Raw genomic sequence first — 17027 nt, forward strand, 5'->3', positions numbered from 1 at the left:
AACAATTGTGTCAACACTGCTAATGCACAACCTTCTTGCTCATGGACATACAATGTAAAGGGCCTACTGTAGTTGGGGGTACCCAACACAGGAGCCGAACATAATGCTGTGCGCAATTCAGAGAAACCTTTTCTGACACTCTTCGGACCAAGGCACGGGATTGGGTGTATCTTTACATGTTAAGGCCACCAATGGTTTGGCCAGTAAAGAAAAATTTGGAATCCACTGTCTACATTACAATGTAATACCCAAGAAAGCACGCACTTCTCTCTGTGTTTTTGGCACACTTAAGTTTGCTATTGCCTGGATTCTTTCTGGGGTTAGTTTCCTTCCCTCCTTCGATAAGAGATGACCTAAGTAGGTCACTTCTTGTCGACAATATTGTAATTTAGACAGGGACACTTTGTGATGCAGATCACACAAATGACGCAACAATGACAACGTGGCTTCTTTACAGATTTCTTCAGAATCTGCAGCAATAAGGAAGTCATCAACATACTGAATGAGTGTAGCGCCTTCAGGTAACACAATCGTGTCAAGCTGTGTTTTTAGAGCTTGACTATATATTGATGGACTTTCACAGTAGCCCTGGTGAGCGCGTTTAAAGCGGAAGCTTCGTCCTCCTAAACTGAAGCCAAAAATGTCCCTACTCTCCTCGGCAATCGGGATGCTGAAGAAAGCATTCTTCAAGTCAATCAACGAGAACCAAGTGGCTGAAGCTGGAACCATGGTCAATAAGGCAGTGATATCAGGAACAACTGGAAACTGTGGCACTACTATTTTATTCACCTCTCTAAGGTCAATCACAAATCTGTACACAGGTGGCTGGGACGGGTCAGTTCGTTTCAAAACAGGCAGAACAGGACTATTGCAAATGTTGCCTCTTGTCTCTTCAATCACATCTTTTTCAATCAAATCATAAATGATCGCTAACAACGCTTTTTCGCCTTCACTGGAGATCTTGTATTGGGGAATGCGCGGCATTCTAACATTGGCTTTCAATGTCACAACATATGGTGGTATTTCCAAGAGACCCACATCGTTAGGACCAGTAGCCCAAAGAATATCAGGTAGAGACAGCAATTCTGTCGGAATTTTATCCCTCGACAAATATATTGGAGAAACCACTCTCTTACCTAGTGTAAGTTGTACTCCTGAAGGAGAACAGTACAAAGTTGCATACAATCTTTTTAACAGGTCCAATCCCAACAAGTTTTCACCACAACCTGTTGTTAGAATAAGGGGTGCTTCGAATTCACAAGGACCAACAGACAGGGACATAGGACATGAAATCGGGTTCCTAACCGGGGCGCCAGAAAAACCTACAGAAACATTCATTTCGCCAGACAAAGGTGCGCCAGGGAGTTTTGAGTGCATCATAGAACTCTTTGTAGCACCAGTATCCAACAGAAAAGGTTCTGACACACCTGATGTAATCACCTCAACGTATGGTCCACTCTGATCTACTGGAACTGAAACAACTCCCTCTCTTTGTCTATGGCTGTCCTAGCAATCATTACCTTCCATATATTCATCTTCTGCATAGTAATCATCAGCATAGTACTGAGCTGTCCTACCAGATGCGTTATTCTGCTGATCAAACTTATTCATAGAATTTTGAGGTGGAAAGGAGCGTGTATTCTGAGGTACGTTTCCACGTCCTCTACCTCTAGGTGTTTGCTGAACACCTCTACCTCTTGTGCTTGACACATCATTTGCGCGCTGTAACAGGATAGGGCAATTATATTTAAAATGACCTTCCTCCTTGCAGTACGAACACTGATTGGGACCTACAGGAACGCGTGGCTGATTGTACTCTACTCTTGGCTTTTGAAACTGTTGAGGTTGCTGATAATTATTCTGATAGTTATTCTGACCACTATTATTCTGACTACTACCACCACGTGGCGGGTATGCTTGCTGTAACAGGACCTTCGTTTTTAACTCTTTAGTTTTCTTTTCTGCTCTTTCTTTCTCATCTTTGTCTCTATTTTCATAATATTGCGCAGTGGCCAGTATCTGTGCTGAAGAGGAAACTGCCCATGAACTCTCTGAATCCTTCAACTTTTTACACAACTCTGGAAGCAGATTGTGCACAAATTTATCGAAGAACAGTCGCTGACCACCTTCTGTACTCATATCTTGACCACTGTGGTCGACAAACGTTTCCTCAAACCTGGTGAAGAAATCAGACACCGTTTCATCTTTCTTCTGCTTACATGCAGACAACTTATCCCAATTTACTCGCAATTCGGGCATCAAAGTCTTCATATACGTAATAATTCTACCAGGAAGCTCTACTACTAAAGGCTCAGGTTTAGCACCACCAACTTGTCTAGCATCAGCAGCGGTAATATTTACCCATGTGTCGCCTAGCTCTTGATCATGATCCGTATGACGAATCTTTCCCCATAAAGGCTGTGGAACAACATTCCCAAATAACATATCGATATCAGCTAAATTCATGATACAAGAGCCTGCAGTCTGTGATAATTCCTTGTAATATCCTGCAGGATTTTTATGGGGATCAGGCAATGTCTGCTTGAGGGCTAATACTTCAGCTCGTTTCCATGGGACATGTACCCACACACGCTGAAAATGAGGCTGAATAGGTGGGTTAGCTGCTGCGTCTCCCTCCCTCCATATTGGGGGAACCTCTCTCATGGGATATTGTCTTCCTTTCTTCTTGGTAGAAGAATCATAATCAAACAACGATTTGGAAACACCTTCAGTTCTAAGGGATAACAATGTCGCAACGGCTTTCCTAACATCTGAACCGACAACGGTACCTTTTGAAACTTCGAACCGCACATGGTTCAACTCGGGCGGGCTAGAGTCCAAATCATTCTCCTCTAAATCTTCGCATAGGAAAACCCCCCTTTTTAACGAAAATGTACCTCTGCTTTGATGCTTCCCACTGATGGAAAACATCCATAACAGATTCTAGATCATATATTGTCTGGTTAGTCACCCATCTATGTGCCAAACGATCCAATATTTCTTTCTCCCTAGAATCAGGCTGTTGGCTACGCAACTGCTTGTGTTCAGGGGCATGAGTCGGGCTTGTCGCTCCAAACAAAGGATATAGAAGACTAGAAACAGTGCTTGCCACTCTCTGGCGGACAGACGGAGAGGTCGAGGAAAAGACAAGTGGGAAGGCAGGGTGAGACGAGGCAGATGCAGAGGCAGTGTCAGGAGGAGTACCAGGAGTGGTAGTCAATACAGTAGGTAAAGTTGCAGAAAGTATAGGAAGAGCAGGTGTAAAAGCCGGTGACCCTTGTGAAGGCTGCACCGGAGGAACAGGAGCCAGCTGAAGGGTAGCTGGTGGGTGCTGTGGAGGAACAGGAGGTATAACAACCATGGGTTGCACAACTAAAGGTTGTGGAGGTGCTTTAGCATTTTGCGCATATGGGGGTGGTGAACTTAACAAATGCGACATTAGGGGATCTTTTTCAAACTCTTTTGCTGCTTCTTGCTGAAGAGGCGGCAAAACTGGATAACATTTATCTATTACCATTTTACGTTGCCTGTGCAACTGCTCACTCATCTGTTCTTCTTCATTGTCTTTATACTGCCTAGCAGCTTGCATTATCGAGATACCCCTTTCTCTCTTATTTTTCTTCTCTAATTTAATTTCCTTTTGTTTGGCCTCCTTACGCCATAAGCGGAAAGAGTCAAACATTGCCGGCCAGGCTTTCTTCTTAAAGAGTTTAACTTCGAGATTGTCTAGGATTTCCGTATCAAAGCTACCATATTGGGGCCATTTTAAAACACCATCCTTGCGGGTGTATTTGATCCACACTTCATTGTATGTGATGGGGCCTACTCCATGTTTAACATACAATTCATAGGTTGGAGTTCCAATCGGAGGAACCGGACATGAGTCCTCCAATCGGGAGTCCCTATTATTACAACCAAGACAAAACAAATTTCCAAGTCTGCTAAGACCAGGCATCTTCGCTCTCTAGTGTAGCTTCAAACTTCAAAGGATTATCGATTACGATATTCTCGTGAATACACGAGTCCTTCGGCTTTGGCGCTTGCAAGTTCCAAACAAAGCGGTCCCAAAAGGGGACACCAAACAAACTAAGGACTGGGAGACGTTCCACTTATACTTAACTGAGGTATCGAAGACGTCACCAGAAGACTCGTCTATCGTTTCGCTCTGCCAAACATCAAGGGTCCAAATCAGGGCGATAGTCAGGGCAGCAGTCCTTCGTAGCCGTCGGGACGCGGGGAACCTCGCAGCAAAGACCTTCGGAACCACGTCAACATACAGGGGTCGCTGAAGTGGCTGGCCGTCCTCTGGAATTTTCACTCGAAGCTCCTCACGAACTTCTGGCTTGGACCGGTACCGCTGATATCGCCCCACGTTGGGCGCCAACTGAGGTACTGGGTTTTTCAGAACCGGTACTGATCCGGTAACCCAGCTGTGTCAGGGCAACACCCAAAGACCTCGAGTACTTTCCTGATTCAGACCACAGAAACACGAGTCTTCTAGGTGAAGTCAAAGATCGAATTTATTGGCTGCAACCAAGTAACGAGCGTCCTAGAAGTACAACAGCATGTATGTTCTCAGGAGACTGCTTAAAATTTCAGAACCAGGCTTCTCTTTTTATACAGTTTTTTAGGCTTGGGGCAAACATTCTTAGATTTACAGTGCAAACATTCTTGGATTTACAGTGAGCTATTCACATATTTTCATTACAAAGAAAAAGCAGAGTCATTATGACAAGTCCATATTTAGTGTGTCCCGTTCGTGATCAATTACCCGGCAAGGCCCAACATTTCCATCAGATATCGGTGTATCCTCAATAAAACCGGGCTCCTCCTCATCATAAAGCAAAAGAAGAGAAAAGAGCAGAGACAGGTGTGAGCAAGATTTGGGCAGGGTGTGTGTGCGATGGGAACAGTTTATGGCCTGTTGTGCTTTGATGCTATCTCATTTGGCCACTGGGAGAGAAACTGCCCAAACAGGTTTGGCCTGGGGCAGTGGCTTCAGCTTGGCCGCAGAGAAGTCAATTAAGGTGTATGTGTCCTTTGATATCGAATTCAGCTGCAGTTACAAGCCTATGTGAAGGGCAACTCACAAAATGGCTGCCAAGCGCAAAATGGAACCCAGGGTGCAAAAACGAAAATGACGATTTCGAGGTGAAATCGTTACTTGATTATGACGAAAATGCTTGTGCATTTTGTACTAGCCATTATCGGTCTTTTGGTTCCAAAATCGTCATGCTACGACAAAGTTTGTTGCACGAGTCCCGAATTTTCAGAACTATAGATCGGTCATCTGGGCTTTCTGCTTGAGAACCTTTCAGATTGCCAGTCACTCCAGCATTAATACCAGGTTCCAAGAGTGATTAAAAATTGGCAACCTCCTCTGAAATGATATTCCCGACTAGGGTAACACCTTATGGGGTCAACGATATAGATCCAAAGAAATTCTACCCACGGGCCTTAGCTTACCTTTATCTTCAGGTTACACCAGTCAATAACTTTAAAATTATCTAAAGAGAAAAAAGTATAGTCTACTGGGTCTTGCGAGAAAACAAATTAAAGAGTGGCTTATGCTGGACTGTCGCCTAATAGATGTGGATTAAGACTAATCAAATGATGTGGCCTCATGAGGAATACCGCTTTGGTGGCTTCCCAAATGTTTCTCCCCCTACTGCGACTGTGGCGGATATTTCATTTAAATTTATTATGTCAGAGCAGTTGTCATCAAACTGATGAAGCGGTATCTTTCAATTAAAATCCCCTCCAACAATGAATAACAAATCAGGAGAAAACATAACATGCTCAGAATGGAGTCAAAATTTCTTATTTCGCCAAGAAAGGATATTACTATAGGTGGGGTTTACACTTTTAAACAAACCAGGGAATTAAAAAAGTCATGGGCTTAAGGTACAATATGGCACGCCAGTAGCCAACTACAGTTTGTGTCCAGCGTTTGAACCTTCCTTGCGCATAGAGCTGAGACTGAGTCAATTGGCCCCAGGTAGATAGGCATTGCATAGTTATTGAAACTTGGTTATGTGAATACCATTGAAAGAAAAATGTGACCTGTAAGAGATAGGCAGGTTCCCTCCCGTTCCTGAATCTTTTGTGTGGGTGTGACTTTGAAGTGAAGTAGCTGACCTTGGGGATATAAGCATGGAGAGTTTCAAATGATGTGTGATCAGCAGGAAGACAGCAACAAAAATGGCCTTTTTTTCCAGCTGAAGTTCAAGCGTTATATTTAATCATGTAAAACATGAATAAATAAGTAAGCAATCAGCATTTATTGATTCCAGCAATTCTGTTGTACAGGATATGCCGCAAAGATTGTAGATCCTTCGTTTTTTCTTCTTTAAAGCTATTATTTTTATAAACGAGTCGTTTGTATTCTAAGAAATATTGTGCTTTATAATGACGTTAGGTTTTAAGTAAAAGTAATAAAAGTATCTCTTCCATAATAGGGCTTTTAGGCACAAGCTTTGCCTAAGTACGGGTGCTGATAATAATAGCATTTTTAAAAACAAAAAGTGTTTCTTCTTCAGAACAGAGCAGCTTTACCAAGGGCCTGGTCAGCAGGCCTCAGCTACACCAGCGACCCTTCTGCTAATGAAGGATTTGGGCTAGTCCTCACTTTCATCATTCAGCTGTGGGAACACGGTCCCTATTTCATGACTGAGTAATGAATGCCTTATTATAGACCTAAACTCTCAATACAACGGCTGCACAGAAGGCCTTCTTTGGAATCCATAAGGTCCGCTGCATACAGGGGCCCAAATAACCACTTTATATGCTCACAAAAGGGTGGATGTGAAGTTATAAATTGTGCATTCATCTAAAAAGCAGAAAGCACAACAGAGAACTGAAAGAGACATCCGTCAATGTTAGCTAGTTTTCTTCCAGAGCCTCAAAGTCCACCTCTTACATACCTAGTTACACTAGGGAGACTACTGTCTCATGTTCATGTCTCCTCTGGCTACTCTCAATAGGCAACCACATTTTTGCTATCTCTTGACTGGCTTTACAAACAGAAGTCGTGCCAGGGCTGCTCTGATCATCTCCCTTATGGATGAGGTCCTGACAGTCCAAGCATATTCCTAAAGACCCCAGGGCAATATGATACTTCCCTCCACATAATTCTACTACTTCTGCTTATATGGGGTGATTTTGGACTTTCTTCCCTGAAAATAATGAAGTGTTGGTGTAATTCTGCCAAGCAATTGGTCTGTATGTGCTAAATTATACAATGCTTTCAGTTTCTTAGCACTATTAGTCATTATCCATTGACTAAGTGATTTTAGTGGAGTCTTTATCAATGCCTTCCAAGGTGGGTGTGTTCGTGGGTCAAACCAAATTTCCTCAGCTTTCATTCTGTTGGCTTAGTGACACAAGCACATCAGTGCCTTATAAACTTAGACTCAGTGTGAAACAGCACTATAACTTTCCCTGTCTACTTGAAACACTGTGCAAGTAATCACTAAAGCAAACAGCAACATAAAAATGTTTTCACCTACCACAGACTTCCTTCAGTGTACATAATCTGTGATTCCCTTGTTTAGACTGCCACTCAGTTTGCAAATGCCTTATTGGTGGGGAGGAAAGTTAGAAGATCTCAATCTTCACGCCTAATACCACGTTGTTTCAGTCTTCGAGAATGAACCATTGTTTCTTAAGCCACCTGGTGCTTAAATTATTTCTGGCTTAGCGGTCAGTCTGGCTTTGTTGTTTAATGACCAACCTCCTGTTCTCCACTCCATGTTATTAGGGGCTCAGGCTACACTATTTATTTTGCAATGGTTGATGCAGCACTGGAGGCACTATACCGGATCCACAACATCATGGTACTCCTCATTAGGCTTATTCACATTTTTTTTAAAGATATATTTATTAACAACACGAGAAAGAAAAAAGAGAAATACAATTTCACAAAACAAAACATAACATACCAGTTTGGGAGAGATAAACAATGTAGCAGAATAAAAATGGAAACAATTTCTTTGCAGTTCAATATTGGAGAAATCATAACATAGGAATAAAAATAAGACGTTGCGGGGAATTTGCCCCGTGTATATACAAAATTAAGACTAATATTTATATGAAGGTGCCCCAAATTTTATCAAATTTCGATAATGATCGAACACCTCTTAGTCTTGCTAGAGCGTGCTCCATAGAATAGATTTCCTTGACCAATGACCACCATTCCATTATGTGAGGGGGCTTCGGGGAAATCCAGGCACGGGCAACAACTCGTTTGGCACATGACAATAATATGGTTACTAAAGCTTGCTGCGGGATAGTGACGATATGTATGTCTCATAATACTGTAGATGCCGTAAGAGAGGGCGAGCTGACCAGTAGGCTCATTCACATGGTCTCCCTCCTTTTATGAGTCTCTCTAGCCATATTAGATTCCAAAACACTGCTTGCAGCAGTTTTTGCCTTTTGACTTTAAAGCCGCAGGAAAAACTCTTTTTGTATAGCTCAGTGAAAGCTGGAACATTAAGTACAGAGGCCAAATTAGACTCCTTAAAAAATGTTGGCCCAGATTTACAAAGTGTTTGCATCAGGTTTGTGTTACTTTTTTAACTCAGCCCCGCTGGAAAGTCTACGGGAGAGATTTACAATCCAACACAAATCACAATATGCATTGGATTATAACCCAAAGTAATGCAACACAGCACAATAGAACATTTCCTAGCTTTCGTGAAGGAAAGCTTCAATTCTATTAAGGACGCGGAGGCGAGGATTATTTGTTTTTGTAAACATATTTTATTGATTTTCATTGCAGGAAGCAGATATCCATCGACACCATAGTCACACTTCCCTCTCCCCCATCAAATAAGTATCTACATGCACAGATATATGACCACGCTACTGACAAATAACGTTCATGTCTTATGTTCCCCATGCTCAATTAGGAATCGTGGCATAGTGATTACCCACTTACTTGGCAAACAACCGACATTGGTAGCCTGTTACATCTTATTAAACAAACCCCTTCCCACTGGTGTGTTCCAACTATTTACAACAATTCAATATATAGAGCTTGTGTTGACAATCAATCTGGATGCATATTTGGTAATGGGCATTCCAGCACCCCACCCTACCACAACCCACTAGTCTCCATTGTCCTCAGTCGATTGGTTTACCAGCGTCTGGACCAGTACTTCCCATGCCCTTGCTGTGTCTAGTGCCTTTTCATTAATCTGTCGTCTCGCCTGTTGGAGACGAATGGCCCCCCTCTCTACTAGCCCATTTGATCAACTCAGCTCTCCACTTTTTACTTCTGGGTCCTTCCTTCGCCTTCCAGCGCATGGTAATTTCCCTTTTCGCCAGCACTAGGCCCATATCTATAAACTCGCTTGTCACCTTCATCTTGGGGGTGTGAGGGAACCAGTGCAATATGCATGTACCCATTTCAAAGGTCAACTGGTGCTCCATGATTAAGTTTAGTAGGTCCCCCACCTCCCCCCAATAGTTCCCTAACGTCGGGCACCCCCATAACATATGATCTAAGTCTGCTCCTATTGTATTACACCTAGGACGCATCACATCCCCGACATTATAATATTCCATGATTTTACCCGGAGTCAAATACGCCCTATTTATTATAAAGAAATGTACTAGTTGGAAGCGTGCATTCCTGGTGCCCTTCCATGCTCTACATATGATATGACCCCATGTGGTCTCTGGTATGGGCTTCCCTGTGCTCCCCTCCCATTTCCGATGCAGCGTATCTTACGGGGCCAAACCCTCATTCAGCATTCGTGAGTATAGGCACGTAACTGCCTTGAATGTACCTGCTGCCATCACCACATACTGACATGCTTGCGTTATTTCCGGTTCTAGCAGTCTCCCCTTCCAGTGCTTTTGGATTTCTCGCACCAGGGCTGCATGGATCAGAAAGTCTCCTCTAGGGAGATCAAACCTCTCCTGCAGTATCTGATAAGATAACAGCACTCCATCTTCATACAAGTCAGCCAGCATGTGGACCCCCGCACGCTCCCACTCCCACAATGATGACCAATCTCCTCCATGGGGTAATGCTGTCAGCATCCCTAGTGGAATCTCAGGCGCGTAAGGGCGCTGCGCACCCGCTCTTTGCTGGCTCCTATTCCAACACAACCTCAGAGTCTTTTCTTCTAAAGTGGGATCCCTAAGATCCAGCCTTTGCTGTAATACTATGAAAGACAGGATATGTCTCGGAATTCCACCTCCTCTCCCATGGTCCGGTCCCCTGAATTCCTTGGCCACAGCCTGTGTAAGAACATGCAACTGCGCTGCTCTACAATATAACTCCAGGTCAAGGACCGCCAAGCCGCCCTCCACCTTAGGCCGCATTAATGTCTTAAGCGCCACTCTGCGCCTCCCCGATTCTCCAATAAATTATACAATCATAGATTTCAGGTTGGCGAACACTGAGCACGGCACCCATATAGGTAGCGTTCTAAAAAAGTACAGCAGTCTAGGTAGCGCCACCATCTTCAGTAAAGCTATCCTGCCCGTCACAGAGAGCGGAAGGGTACTCCAAAAGGCCATGCTTCCCTTAAGGGCGTGTACGCATCTCCCTATATTTCCTTCTAAAAGGTCACTGGTTCGCAAGTAGGTTCCCACCTCACAGTTGTCAACATTCTAGGCACTACCCTCCCCTGTTGTACTGGGCACTAGCACATTTTCTTCCAATTGACCTTTAGACCTGAGACCGTTCCAAAATCCGACAACAATCGCGCTGCCCTCGCTAATGCACAATCCGTATCTTCCAAAAATAACAGCAAATCATCCGCATATAGCGATATGTATTGCTGTTCTCCTCTAAAAGTCAGGCCCTCATACCACCATCCCAGCCGAGCTTGCGCTGCCAACGGCCCTATTGCTAGAGCAAAAAGCAAAGGGGACAGTGGGCAACCCTGTCGTGTTCCACAGGCCACTACATAACAGGGAGAAATCATCTGCCCCACTTTAACTCTTGCCACCGCCGAAGTATACAACACCGTCGTCCACCTCACAAACTCCTCGCCCAGTTCAAAGTGCCCCATCGTTTTGTACAAATACTGCCAATCGAGGCTATCAAAGGCCTTTTCTATATCTACAGATAAGATTGCGGCTCAGGGCGAGTCTATACCTGCTTCGCCTAGGATCCTCACCAACCTCCGCACATTGGTGGCGGTATTCCAAGTAGGGATAAATCCTGCCTGATCTTCATGTACCAAGGCAGTCATATGCTGTAGCAAGCGCAACGCCAATATCCGACTAAGTATCTTAGTGAGCATTGACAATGGGCGATACGCTGCTGTATCTGCACTGTTACGTCCTGATTTTAGTAGTGGGACAATGAGGGCCTCACGCATCGACTCCGGCAGCTGCCCCAATTCCTGTGCTTCGCCATAGACCTCCAGTAACTGTGGAGCTAATATGTCTATATATTGCATATAAAATTCCACCGCAAATCTTATTCCTTGCCATCTGCTTAATGGCGCTCCTAATTTCGTCCAGCAAAATGGGATGACCAAGTGTTCGCGCCTGCTCTTCCTCCAACTGTGGAAGCATCACAGTCCCCAAGAAGGACCCAATAGCAGGCTCGTCCACTGACAATGTGCTCCCGTAAAGCCTCTCATAGTATTCTCTGAACCCATGCGTGATCCCACTTTGAGTATAGACTGTTGTTCCCTCAGCCGGCCTTAGTGCCAGAATCAGGGCGCTACGCGGTATAGGATTAGAAAGCCAAGCTAGCAGCGTCCCTGCCTTGTCGCTCTCTGCATGAGTTTTCTCAACATACTTCCGATAATCGAAGCAGTGCAGTCTCTCTACCTCAGTGGCCAGCTTCTCTTTAGCCTCTAACACTTCCCTCTCATGCTCCGGGTGCTCACGCCGTGCTCGTCCGCCAACCGAAGCCGTTTGTCCGCCTTTTCAACATCCTGCAGCAGGGACTTCCTTACCCCAGCAAATTTACTTATGCATATCCCCCATATTACCACCTTAAAGGCGTCCCCTTCCGTTGCCCTTGTAGGAGTAGGTCCCGCGTTCTCATTAAAGTAGTGTGTTATCCCTTCTTCCACTTCCCTACGAAACACCATTCCTCTAATGTTTCGGGGCGCAAACGCCATGTAGGGATTTCTGCCCTTTCCATCGTCCAGTGCAAGGTTTGCAACAGTGGGTTATGGTCAGACAAGGTCCTAGTGAGATATTCGGAACTGGTCAGAGCAGACGCCACCGTTGGAGAGCACTGCAAAGACAACAGTTGACGGACAGAATGCAGAACAATGTCATACATTCACCCCAGTACAGAGATCTGGGCCTAAATCCATCGTTTTTTTGCACTCCACACCACCCCAGTTCAGACATGGCCATATGCAAATCAGCCTTGACTCTGTGCCTCATGGGAACAGTCCAGCCCGAACTGCCAAGCCATGTCTTTCCTGGACCGGAATCAAGCATCGTAGGACCGGTTTCTGGCTATCAGCCGTCTTCAGGCAGGATAGCTTGACTCCAGTGGTGTAGAGAGCTTGGGACTCACGTCTGAGCATACCCATCCCACTCGGGGTGACAAATGCAAAAACAACATTTGATGGACAGAATGCAGAACAATGTCATACATTCACCCCAGTACAGAGATCTGGGCCTAAATCCATCGTTTTTTTGCACTCCACACCACCCCAGTTCAGACATGGCCATATGCATATCAGCCTTGACCCTGTGCCTCATGGGAACAGTCCAGCCCGAACTGCCAAGCCATGTCTTTCCAGGACCGGAATCAAGCATCCTAGGACCGGTTTCTGGCTATCATCCGTCTTCAGCCAGGATAGCTTGACTCCAGTGGTGTAGAGAGCATGGGACTCACGTCTGAGCACACCCATCCCACTCGGGGTGACAAATGCAAAAACAACAGTTGATGGACAGAATTCAAAACAATGTCATACATTCACCCCAGTACAGAGATCTGGGCCTAAATCTGGGGGAGTTCTTCAGATAACTCCTGCAAACGCTGTTCTTTTTGATCCGTGCCTGCTCTGTATGTTTCCAGCCATGCCCATGCGTCTTCTTGGGTGTCATGGAAGTGAGTGGCACCATCCAACATTGACTTCAGTTTCGCTGGGAACAGTAGCGAGTACTGGATGCCCTCTGATCTCAGCTCTCCCTTCACAGCCAGGAATGAAGTACGGCGGCGCTGGATTTCCAATGTATAATCCGGGAATATGGTCACCCTTCTGTTATCGACCTGGTATGGCCCTTTTGTGTACGCCCTCTGTAGCAATAAGTCTCTGTCCTTATAGTGCAAGAGTCTAGCCACCACTGGACGTGGGGGACGACCCAGCTGTGGCAGTTTGGCAGGCACCCTGTGTGTGCGTTCAAACGTAAAAAAGGTAGATAAACCCTCAGCTGTAACCACCGTCCTCAGCCACTGTTCAAGGTATTGTACCATATCAGACCCTTCTACTTTTTCAGGTAGGCCCACCACGCGGATGTTGTTGCTTCTATTTCGGCTTTAAGCATCCTCAGCCCGTTTCTCCAATGCTTGTATGCGATCTAGTGCATCCGCCATTTTTGAATCCAACACCTTTTCTGCCGGCGCCATGTCCTGGATATTCGTTTCTGCCTGCTTCACTCTATCCACCAACTTAGAGTTGTCCGCTTTCAGTAGCCCAAACCCTGTTGCAACCTGCGCGATGTCCTGCTGCAGAGCTGTGCTTGAGTCCGCAATGGCTGTTAGTATACGGTCGAACTGTCTTTGCAACTAAGGGTCCTGGGCCTCCTCCATCCCGTCCGATTCCGCTTGCAGCTGCGGCTCGCCCTCCGGTTGCTGGGCCACACCCCCGGCTTTCCTCTTGGCTTCCCCATAGTCAGAGTTTGTTAATAACAACAGAGCGTAACTGTCCTCTCCTCTAGTTCTCAAGTTCCCTAGTCTACTCCCACGGTCTCCACTGCTTCCAGAGTTTCATCAGCTAGGGAGGTCTCCCTTCCGCCGCTCCAGATCGTCAGCGTGCTAACCGGTCAACTCCATCGATTCCACGATAGTCAGCAACACACACAGAATCGGATCCCCCCAGTTCTTAGTTTACACCAGCGGGCTTCAGCACACAGCAGTTGAGGCGCCGAAAGGATGAACCCCAGCCCCGCTTGTCTGGGAGCCAAGGTGGCTGTGCTGCTCTATATGTCACACCCTTCAGCGCTTGCTCATCATCCAACATCAGGGCAAAGTCAATTCCATGAAGTCTGTGCCCCGTGTCTCATACAGCACCAGTTTGACTATGTCTTCTATGCCAGCATTGCCACGTCATGCCTCAGCCCCCCAGCTCTCCTTCTATACTATGCCCTGTAATGTCACCGGCGGTTTCTCTGGGTTTGCCTCTCCTTTCCTCCTCTCATGCCCCGGTCTGCCAGGCGCCCCTCTCCACGCGCTGGGCCTGTGGTTTTCCACGGCCCCCTCCGTAATGATGCTCAATCAGTCCCCTTCCGGCCTCTCGCAGCAGGGCCCCAGCTCCCAGCCCGCACACCCCGCTCCACCCGCCCCAGCTCGAGACCGCCTCCGCAGCTGAAGGCCACAGGGCCGCCCGCACCCCACTTACCGGGACAGGCAGAAAGGGGCCAGGCTCCGCACTTCTCCGCTCTCCACCTTGTTCAGGGCCTGATGTTTAGGAGGCCGCAACAGGAGCCTCGGTCTGCTGAGCAATTTCTCCCCGAAGGCGCTGTCCCACTAGGCCCAAGCGGCCCGCACCCGATTGTCCGCAGCGCAGCACTTCCTCTTCCTTGTTCCAGTGCAGTGCAGCTAGAGTCCTCCAGTTGTCCGGTCCGTCCGTGAGGCACCACAGCTCCTGCCGCTTTCTTCCGAAGCCCCAGCTAGCGCCGCCGCTCCTCAGCCGGGGGATCGGGCGCCTCAGATCAGCGCTGCCGCCATCCTGCACCTTTAACTCGTGGCGTGCTCCTCGTCCGAAAAAGGTCTCGGATCCCCCATACCACACCCCGAATGTCATCGGCGGGACACCTACACAGAGTCGCCTCTCGCCCACGACTTCCGGTACCACCGGGGGTCTGAAGAGCCTTATGATTTCAGGATTATTGTGGGATCAACACGGAGCTCGGCCAGCTCCATTGGCGTCCAAGCCACGCCCCCTCACGGAGGCGAGGATTATGCTTATCTCTTCCATATATTTCCGCTCAGTAGCTTAAACAGCTATTTTTATTGAAAAGACTACATATCCCATGAGTCTTTGTAACAGTAACAAATAACCATTGAGTCAGTCCCAGGTAAGCAACATCAAGGAACAGCACATCCTCTTTCTTCGAGCAAAACATGCATCTGCCCCCTTGTCTGTCAAAAATCTTGCTTCTGATCCTGTTGAAGAATCAGATGGAACCAGCACAAGTTTCAAATATATAATCTAAGGCATACACCAATTCAGTACTACTGGAACAATCAATAAGCTCATTGATGAATTGATCCCTACATCCACAAACTATCTGAATAGTTACAATTGACAACATTGAACCAGGGCGCAAAACAACTTTGAGATGCCCTTAATCCCATCATACTTATCCAACTTCGAAGACTTAATCGGTTAATGGAAGGGTAATAAATTATTTTTTGGGGGATAAATTACCTTTATTTAATTTTTTAGCAGGAAAGAAGGAGTATCAACTTTGTACATTTATGTCCGTAAAGGGACACATTAAAGAGACTATCAATAAGATCAAGAAAGATAACAACAATAAGAGTATGTAAACATTTATAACAGCACCCTACCCCACCCAGCTCTTGTGCAATCTATCCAAACATTGTGCTATAGTATGGATCAGCTTTGCAACACAGGCCTCAGAAGTGTGGTAAGATAGCCCATCCCTCAGTTGGTTCATCTCAAGATGACTGACTAGTGATCATGTCCGTAGGTGTGTCCTTCAACTCGGATAACATAATAACTGCCCAGGCTCTGAGATCATCTTCCGAGGGTAATAGATGATAATCACAATCAGGAGGGATATTCATCGCTACTGTGCCTTTAATAGAATTTAAACTCTCATTCAAGAAAGCTAGGAGATTTTAAATTCTATGCCAGGACCGGATGCTCAGATTATGCTTGTTCAAAGCTGGTCGACAAGCAGAGAAGCCTGACCCGTTATAGATTTGAAGTAAAATGCCTTAAATGTGGAGTCCGAAGACCTGTCCACTGCTCTGAGGAGGTCTGTGAGTCAGCTTCCTAGGTAAAAGGCTTTCTAGGCCATGGCTCCCCAGGTGGAGTGTGCTCCAAAAGCAGAATCAATGCCGGCTTCATACAGTACAAATCTCACCCAAGGGCAATAGTTGTTGCAGATACTGAACTGAAAGGCTTCTTGAGAGAAAAAAAAAGTTGGGGTACACCTGGTGGTATATTTTCCTCAGTCATGGTTTTGAACGCCCTGAGGCAGCGCACCACACACAATTTTGTATGACCCAGAAAAGCTGGGTAGCAAACGACCCTGGTGTTTGATTTGATGCGCCGTGCAATCATGAATGACAACCTGTCCGGAGTGAACATACGTCCTGCAACCTCCAGGGTCCGGACATGCAAAACCCGTTTGCATGATTTGAGGCATAGTAGAATCGTTAATGTACATATTAAATCCTTTCGTGAAGTATTATCCTGCCATACTTGTAGTAGTTGTAGAACCACAATCACATCCCATAGGTAAGAATACTTTGGTTGAGGGAGAAAGGACAAATGAATACCTCTGAAATGTCCATAGACTATCGGATATTCTCCAACTGGACCCTCATGTAGGGGGACAAGACCCCCCCCCCCCCCAAAGATAGCTGATCTGCTCGCATTAATCACGCTGTAAGCCAGACCCCATCTACCAATTCTGGAAAGTTCACCACATGCACTATATCTGCCCCCACGGGATCCAAATGCCATTGTAAACACCAGTGTGGCCACCTCCTCCATGCGTACATATATGTCTTGACCGTAGAGTCCACCCAGGCTCTTCTGAAAAGGGAGGAAGCCCTCGCCAAAAGGCCCAGGGTCTCCCAACTTCCCCTGTAATCCTCTAGCCCCTGAGCT

At 46.1% G+C, this 17027-nt stretch overlaps 1 protein-coding gene and 1 pseudogene across 1 annotated transcript in view; one reads left to right on the plus strand and one right to left on the minus strand.

Moving 5' to 3' along the window:
* LOC147709124 (uncharacterized) overlaps positions 1–17027 on the plus strand; it is a 3078084-nt gene that overhangs the window by 1971252 nt on the left and 1089805 nt on the right. The gene's annotated exons all lie outside the window — the stretch shown is intronic.
* LOC147709127 (uncharacterized) lies at positions 1507–3955 on the minus strand (annotated as a pseudogene).

This window comes from Lissotriton vulgaris, chromosome 6 (genome assembly GCF_964263255.1).
Source record: "Lissotriton vulgaris chromosome 6, aLisVul1.2, whole genome shotgun sequence".
NCBI classification, from domain to species: Eukaryota; Metazoa; Chordata; class Amphibia; order Caudata; family Salamandridae; genus Lissotriton; species Lissotriton vulgaris.